The sequence below is a fragment of the Sciurus carolinensis genome, chromosome 11, assembly GCF_902686445.1.
Source record: "Sciurus carolinensis chromosome 11, mSciCar1.2, whole genome shotgun sequence".
Lineage (NCBI taxonomy): Eukaryota > Metazoa > Chordata > Mammalia > Rodentia > Sciuridae > Sciurus > Sciurus carolinensis.
Window position 1 is genome coordinate 71,215,127 of NC_062223.1, and position 9,268 is coordinate 71,224,394.

Below are 9,268 nucleotides of genomic sequence, written 5' to 3' on the forward strand. Positions count from 1 at the left end.
AACTGAGCTGGTCTGGAGCTGAGTTATTGAAGGCAGGTTCAGGATTAGGCTGACATCAGTGCTTATGTGCAGACATTTGAGAAAAGGGGGAATTTATGTCCTTAATGAGAGAATTTGTCACTATAGGACTCTGCTTTTCCACTCTGTTGTGCAAATGGACCCACATGTGGAAATGCTCATCTGTAAAAAGTGATATTTGGCCTATGTTTAGGGAAAACATGGCAAAATTAGTGACTCAGGTTGCTGGAATGTCAAGGAAACACCCACAGAGAATTAAAACTCCTACTGGTGCTTAGGTGGGTCCTTCACCCCTCCACCAAGTGTCCTTTGACAACCAGCTGACAGATCCTACTATTGCCTCTGGAGTTCACTCCCTCATCCTCCATCTTCTGCCTTGGGAGAAATGAACATTTGGGATAGCGACCACCAAATGGGCAAAGTGAGAGAACAGAAAAGATGTGCTCAGGTGTCTCCTCACCACGACTCAGCTTTTTCCTGCAGCTCTGTACTGATTCTCTGAGAAAATCTGCAAAAGATCTTGAGATTAGAAGTGGAGCAGAGTCTTGAAATGCTGGTGACTGTTATGAGACGGATAGAAGAGCTAAGGGGTTTAAAAGTCGTGCTCAAAGGAGTAAAGAACAAGGAGAGTGATCTCATTATGTCTAAGATACTAATAACAGAGCACTCAGACAAAGTAAGAGAAAAGGGTTAGGAAAAAGCAGGGGAATAGTTTCTGATTGAGGTAAGAACATTTTAATGTAACAGGAGTGAGATAAAATATATTATAGACTGGTACAGCTGAAATACTGTATGGAAACAATGGAATTTAAGACTAATATCATTGTTTTATTTTTATCCATAGACTTTCCCTGGGAACCACAGAAGGACAGAATGACATGATCTAAATTGACTTTACTCATATTGTTCTGGAAGAAGTTTTGGGGAGGCATTTGGGGGGTTAGAATAGCAGCAAATAGATCACTCTAGGAGGATATGAAAGGGCTTGTACATCAACAGATGTAATTTTGTTTGTATTATTTTAGCCACACATAACCCTCTCTCTTACCAACTCTGTGTTATTTTTAAATACACACCCGTTTTTATTCTTTTTTGGATTAACTATTTTTAACTGTTTTATTTCCTCTTTTGGTTTATTTTAACATTTTGCTTTTGAAATTTCTTTTGTTGCTTGAGGGTTTATAGAATGAACCATTACCACAGAGTACCTGTGAAAATAGTGATAGGAATTTCCTATGTAGTGTAACAAACTTACAGAACAATAATTGTATATTATTATGTGTTTAACATTTCTGGTACTTCTTATTCTTTTTGTGAACCTAGACTTCCTTTGGTATCATTTTCTTTCTATCTAAAAGGATTACTTTAGTATTTTTTTGCAATTCAGCATTCCTGGTGACAAATGATTTTAGTTTTGTAGTATATCTGAAAAGACCTTTTTTCTCTTTAATTTTTTAAAAATAATTTCACTGAGTGTGGAGTTGTAGACTGACAATATTTTTAGAACTTTGAAGATATTGCCTCACTGTGTCCTCACATGAATTGTTTCTGACAAGAAATCTGCTGTGATTCTTAACATTTTTCCTCTAGTGGAGTTGTTTGTCTTCCTCTGGTTGCAATATTGGTTTTGAGCAATTAGGTTATATATCTTGTAGTTTTTTTTTCAGGTTTCTATGCTTGTATTTTTTGTTTGTGATAAGAGGGTCTTTTTAAACTATTTTTTCTAGTTTTTGATTCAATGTACACAAACGGGGTGCAGCTTTTCATTTCTCTGCTTTCACATGAAGTAGGGTCACACTGTTTATGTAATCATACATGTACATCTCATTCCATTATCTTTCCTTAGCATGCCCCTTCCCCACCCCTCATTTCTCTCTACACAATCCATCCTTCCTCCATTTTTCCCTTACCCCTCCACCCTCCCTGTTTTGTATCATCATTCACTTATCATTGAAAATATTTGGCCTTTGGTTTTTTGGAATTAGCTTATCTCATGGGCATAATATTCTCCAACTCCATCCATTTACCTGTAAAGGCCATAATTTTATTCTTTATGGCTTAAGTGCACCTAGGTTGGTTCCACAATCTAGCTATTGTGAATTGAGCAGCTATGAACATTGATGTGGCTGTATCACTGTAGTATGCTGATTTTAAGTCTTTTGGGTAGAGGCCAAGGAGTGGGATAGCTGGGTCAAATGATGGTTCCATTCCAAGTTTTCTAAGGAGTCTCCACACTGCTTTCCAGAGTAGTTGACCATTTTGCAATCCCACCAGCAATATATGAGTGTACCTTTTTCCCCATATCCTTGCAAACACCTATTGTTGCTTGTATTCTTGATAATTGCCATTCTAATTGAGGTGAGATGAAATCATAGTGTAGTTTTGATTTACATTTCTTATTACTAGAGATATTGAACATTTTTTCATATATCTGTTGATTTCTTATAGATCTTCTTCTTTGAAGTGTCTGCGCATTTCCTTAGTCCATTTATTGATTGTGTTATTTGTATTCTTGGTATAAAGTCTTTTGAGTTCATTATAGATTCAGGAGATAGTGCTCTATCTGAAATGTGTGTGTAAAAGATTTTCTCCGACTCTGTAGGCTCTCTCTACACATTACTGATAGTTTCCTTTGCTGAGAGAAAGCTTTTTAGTTTGAATCTATCCCAGTCGTTGAGTCTTGTTTTTATTTCTTGTGCTATGGGAGTCCTGTTAAAGAAGTCTGATCCTAAGCCGACATGTTGAAGATTTGGACCTACATTTTCTTCTATAAGATGAAGGGTCTCTGGTCTGATTCTGAGGTCCTTGATCCATTTTGAGTTGAGTTTTGTGTAGGGTGAGAGATAGGGTTTTAATTTCATTCTATTGCATATAGTTTTCCAGTTTTCCCAGCACCATTTGTTGAAGAGGCTATCTTTTCTCCATTGCATGTTTTTGGCCCCTTGTCTAATTTGAGAAAATTGTATTTATTTGGGTTTGTGTCCATGTCCTTTATTCTGTACCACTGATCTACCTGTCTATTTTGGTGCCAATACCATGCCATTTTTGTTACTATTGCTTTGTACAAGAGTTGACGATCTGGTATTGCGATACCCCCTGCTTTGCTCTTTCTGCTAAGGATTGCTTTAGCTATTCTGGGTTTCTTTTTCTTCCAGATGAATTTCATGATTGCTTGCTCTATTTCTGTAAGGTACGTCATTGGGATTTTAATTGGAATTGTGTTGAATCTGTATAACACTTTTGGTAGTACGGCCATTATGACAATATTAATTCTGCCTATCCAAGAACATGGGAGATCTTTCCATCTTCTAAGGTTTTCTTTAATTTCTTTCTTTAGTGTTCTGTAGTTCTCATTGTAGAGGTCTTTCATCTCTTTTGTGAGATTGATTCCCAAGTATTTTATTTTATTGGAGGCTATTGTGAATGGGGTAGTTTTCCTAACTTCTCTTTCTGAAGATTCATCACTTATGTATAAAAATGCATTGGATTTATGAGCATTGATCTTGTAACTTGATACTTTACTGAATTCACTTATGAGTTTTTTTTTTCTTTTTTTATTTTTAATTGTAAACAAATGGGATAAATGTTGTTTCTCTGTACATGGAGTAAAGGCATACTATTTGCATAATCATAAATTTACATAGGGTAATGTTTGATTCATTCTGTTATTTTCTCCCTTCCCACCCACCCCCCTTTTCCCTCTATACAGTCCTTCCTTCCTCCGTTCTTGCCACTCTCCTTAACCCTAACCCTAAACCCAACCCTAATCCTAACGCTAACTCCTCCCACCCCCACCCCATTATATGTCATCATTCGCTTATCAGCGAGATCATTCATCCTTTGGTTTTTTGAGATTGGATTATCTCACTTAGCATGATATTCTTCAATTTCATCCATTTGCCTGCAGATGCCATAATTTTATTATTCTTTATGGTGGAGTAATATTCCATTGTATATATGCCACAGTTTCTTTATCCATTCATCAACTGAAGGGCATCTAGTTTGGTTCCACAATCTGGCTATGGTGAATTGAGCAGCAATGAACATTGATGTGGCTGTATCTCTGTAGTATGCTGATTCTAAGTCCTTTGGGTATAGGCCAAGGAGTGGGATAGCTGGGTCAAATGGTGGTTCCATTCCAAGCTTTCTGAGGAATCTCCATACTGCTTTCCAGAGTGGCTGCACTAATTTGCAGCCCCACCAGCAATGTATGAGTGTACCTTTTTTCCCACATCCTCGCCAACACCTATTGTTGCTTGTGTTCTTGATAATTGCCATTCTAATTGGGGTGAGATGGAATCTTAGGGTAGTTTTGATTTGCATTTCTCTTATTACTAGAGATGTTGAACATTTTTTCATATATTTGTTGATTGCTTGTAGATCTTCTTCTGTGAAGTGTCTATTCATTTCTTTAGCCCATTTGTCAATTGGATTATTTGCATTCTTGGTGTAGAGGTTTTTGAGTTCTTTATATATTCTGGAAATGAGTGCTCTATCTGAAGTATGATTGGCAAAGATTTTCTCCCACTCTGTAGGTTCTCTCTTCACATTACTGATAGTTTCCTTTGCTGAGAGAAAGCTTTTTAGTTTGAATCTATCCCAGTTATTGATTCTTGCTTTTATTTCTTGTGCTATGGGAGTCCTGTTAAGGAAGTCTGATCCTAAGCCGACATGTTGAAGATTTGGACCTACATTTTCTTCTTCTTCTTCTTCTTTTTTTATTGTAAACAAATGGGATACATGTTGTTTCTCTGTTTGTACATAGAGTAAAGGCATACCATTTGTGTAATCATAAATTTACATAGGGTAATGTTGGTTGATTCATTCTGTTATTTTTCCCCTTCCCCCTACCCCTCCCATCCCTCTTTTCCCTCTATACAGTCCTTCCTTCCCCCATTCTTGCCCCCTCCCTAACCCTAACTCTAACCCTAAAACTAACCCCTCCCACGCCCCATTATGTATCATCATCCACTTATCAGCAAGATCATTCTTCCTTTGGTTTTTTGAGATTGGCTTATCTCACTTAGCATGATATTCTCCAATTTCATCCATTTGCCTGCAAATGCCATAATTTTATCATTCTTTATGGTTCTGTAATATTCCATTGTATATATATGCCACAGTTTCTTTATACATTCATCAACTGAAGGGCATCTAGTTTGATTCCACAATCTGGCTATGGTGAATTGAGCAGCAATGAACATTGATGTGGCTGTATCTCTGTAGTATGCTGATTTGAAGTCCTTTGGGTATAGGCCAAGGAGTGGGATAGCTGGGTCAAATGGTAGTTCCATTCTAAGTTTTCTAAGGAATCTCCATACTGCTTTCCAGAGTGGCTGTACTAATTTGCAATCCCACCAGCAATGTATGAGTGTACCTTTTTCCCCACATCCTCGCCAACACCTGTTGTTGCTTGTGTTCTTGATAATTGCCATTCTAATTGGGGTGAGATGGAATCTTAGGGTGGTTTTGATTTGCATTTCTCTTATTACTAGAGATGTTGAACATTTTTCCATATGTTTGTTGATTGTTTGTAGGTCTTCTTCTGTGAAGTGTCTGTTCATTTCCTTAGACCATTTGTCGATTGGGTTATTTGTAGTCTTGGTGTTGAGTTTTTTGAGTTCTTTATAGATTCTGGAGATTAGTGCTCTATCTGAAGTATGATTGACAAAGATTTTCTCCCACTCTGCAGGCTCTTTCTTCACATTGCTGATAGTTTCCTTTGCTGAGAGAAAACTTTTTAGTTTGAATCTATCTCAGTTGTTGATTCTTGCTTTTATTTTTTGTGCGATGGGAGTCCTGTTGAGAAAGTCTGGTCCTAAGCCGACATGTTGAAGATCTGGACCTACTTTTTCTTCTATAAGATGCAGGGTCTCTGGTCTGATTCCAAGGTCCTTAATCCATTTTGAGTTTAGTTTTGTGCATAGTGAGAGATATGGGTTTAGTTTCATTTTGTTGCATATGGATTTCCAATTTTCCCAGCACCATTTGTTAAGAGGCTATCTTTTCTCTATTGCATATTTTTGGCCCCTTTGTCTAGTATGAGGAAATTATATTTATTTGGGTTTGTGTCCGTGTCCTCTATTCTGTATCATTGATCTACCTGTCTATTTTGGTACCAACACCATGCCGTTTTTGTTACTATTGCTTTGTAGTACAGTTGAAGTTCAGGTATTGCAATACCCCCTGCTTCATTTTTCCTGCGAAGGATTGCTTTAGCAATTCTGGGTTTCTTATTCTTCCAGATGAATTTCATAATTGCTTGTTCTACTTCTGTAAGGTACATCATTGGGATTTTAATTGGAATTGCATTGAATCTGTATAGCACTTTTGGTAGTATGGCCATTTTGGCAATATTAATTCTGCCTATCCAAGAACATGGGAGATCTTTCCATCTTCTTTAGTGTTCTGTAGTTCTCATTGTAGAGGTCTTTCACCTCTTTTGTGAGATTGATTCCCAAGTATTTTATTTTTTTCGAGGCTATTGTGAATGGGGTAGTTTTCCTAATTTCTCTTTCTGAAGATTCATCACTTATGTATAAAAATGCATTGGATTTATGAGCATTGATCTTGTATCCTGCTACTTTTCTGAATTCACTTATGAGTTCTAAGAGTTTTCTGGTGGAATTTCCTGGTTCCTCTAAGTATATAATCATATCATCAGCAAATAGCGATAGTTTGAGTTCTTCTTTTCCAATTCGTATCCCTTTAATTTCTTTGGTCTGTCTAATTGCTCTGGCTAGAGTTTCAGGGACGATTTTGAATAGGAGTGGTGAAAGAGGGCATCCCTGCCTTGTTCCAGATTTTAGGGGGAATGCTTTCAGTTTTTCACCATTGAGGATGATATTAGCCATCGGCTTAGCATAGATGGCCTTTATAATGTTAAGGAACGTTCCCACTATCCCTATTTTTTCTAGTGTTTTGAGCATGAAGGGGTGCTGTATTTTATCAAATGCTTTTTCTGCATCTATCGAAATAATCATGTGATTCTTGACTTTAAGTCTGTTGATATGGTGAAGGACATTTATTGATTTCTGGATGTTGAACCAACCTTGCATCCCTGGGATGAAACCCACTTGATCATGGTGCACTATCTTTTTAATATGTTTTTGTATGCGATTTGCTAAAATTTTGTTGAGAATTTTTGTGTCGATGTTCATTAAGGATATTGGTCTGAAATTTTCTTTCCTCGATGTGTCTCTGTCTGGTTTAGGTATCAGGGTGATATTGGCTTCGTAGAATGAGTTTGGGAGGGTTCCCTCCTCTTCTATTTCATGGAATACTTTGAAGGGTATTGGAATGAGCTCTTATTTAATGGTTTTGTAGAACTCGGCTGAGAAACCATCAGGTCCTGGACTTTTCTTTGTTGGTAGGCTTTTGATGACTTCTTCTATTTCATTACTTGAAATTGGTCAATTTAAATTGTGTATGTCCTCCTCGTTCAGTTTAGGCAATTCATAGGTCTCTAGAAACTTGTTGATATCTTCGAAATTTTCTATTTTGCTGGAGTATAGATTTTCAAAATAGCTTCTAATTATGTTTTGTATTTCACTCGTGTCTGTTGTGATATTTCCTTGTTCATTCGGAATTTTAGTGATTTGGGTTTTCTCTCGTCTTCTCTTTGTTAGTGTGGCTAAAGGTCTATCAATTTTGTTTATTTTTTCGAAGAACCAACTATTTATTTTGTCAATTTTTTGTATTGTTTCTTTTGTTTCAATTTCGTTGATTTCAGCTCTGAGTTTAACTATTTCCTGTCTTCTACTACGTTTGGTCTTGGTCTGTTCTTCTTTTTCTAGGGCTTTGAGCTGTAGTGTTAGGTTGTTTATTTGTTGAGTTTTGCTTCTTTTATTGAATGCGCTCCAGGAAATAAATTTTCCTCTAAGTACTGCTTTCATAGTGTCCCAGAGATTTTGATATAATGTTTCTTTGTTCTCATTTACCTCTAAGAATTTTTAAATTTCCTTCCTAATATCTTCTGTTATCCATTCATCATATAATAGCATATTGTTTAATCTCCAGGTGTTGGAGTAATTTCTGTTTTTCACTCTTTCATTTATTTCTAGTGTTCAATCCATTATGATCTGATAAAATACAAGGAAGTGTCTCTATCTTCTTGTATTTGCTAACATTAGCTTTGTGGCATAATATATGGTCTATTTTAGAGAAGGATCCATGTGCTGCTGAGAAGAAAGTGTATTCACTCTTCGTTGGATGGTATATTCTATAAATGTCTGTTAAGTCTAAATTATTGATTGTGTTGTTGAGATCTATGGTTTCTTTGTTCAATTTTTGTTTGGAAGATCTGTCCAGTGGTGAGAGAGGCGTGTTAAAATCACCTAGTATTATTGTATTGTGGTCTATTTGGTTTCTGAGATTGAGAAGGATTTGTTTGACATACATGAGTGAGCCACTGTTTGGGGCATAGATATTTATGATTGTTATGTCTTGCTGATTTATGGTTCCCTTAAGCAGTACGAAATGTCCTTCTTTATCCCTTCTGATTAACTTTGGCTTGAAGTCCAGTTTATCTAAAATGAGGATGGATACCCCAGCTTTTTTGCTGGGTCCATGTGCATGGTAAGTTTTTTCCCATCCTTTCACCTTTAGTCTTTGGGTATCTCTTTTTAAGAGATGAGTCTCTTGCAGGCAACATATTGTTGGATCTTTCTTTTTTATCCAATCTGCCAGTCTATGTCTTTTGATTGATGAATTCAGGCCATTGATATTCAGGGTTATTATTGAGATATGATTTGTATTCCCAGTCATTTGATTCATTTTATTCATTTATTTGTTTATTTTTGACACGACTTGGTTCCTCTTTATTTGAGAGTTCCTTTAGGATATCTCCTCCCTTTGCTGATTTGCTTATTAGTTTTTCATCTCTTCTTCATGGAATATTTTGCTGAGAATGTTTTGTAATTCTGGCTTTCTTTTTGTATATTCTTTTAGCTTTTGTTTATCATGGAAGGATTTTATTTCGTCGTCAAATCTGAAGGTAAGTTTTGCTGGGTATAAGTTTCTTGGTTGGCATCCATTTTCTTTTAGGGCTTGAAAAATGTTATTCCAGGCCCTTCTAACTTTTAGGGTCTGGATTGAAAAATCTGCTGATATCTGTATTGGTTTCCCCCTGAATGTAATTTGTTTTTTTTCTCTCACAGCCTTTAAGATTCTGTCTTTATTTTGTATGTTATGTATTTTCATTATAATGTGCCTTGGTGTGAGTCTGTTGTAATTTTGTGTATTTGGAGTC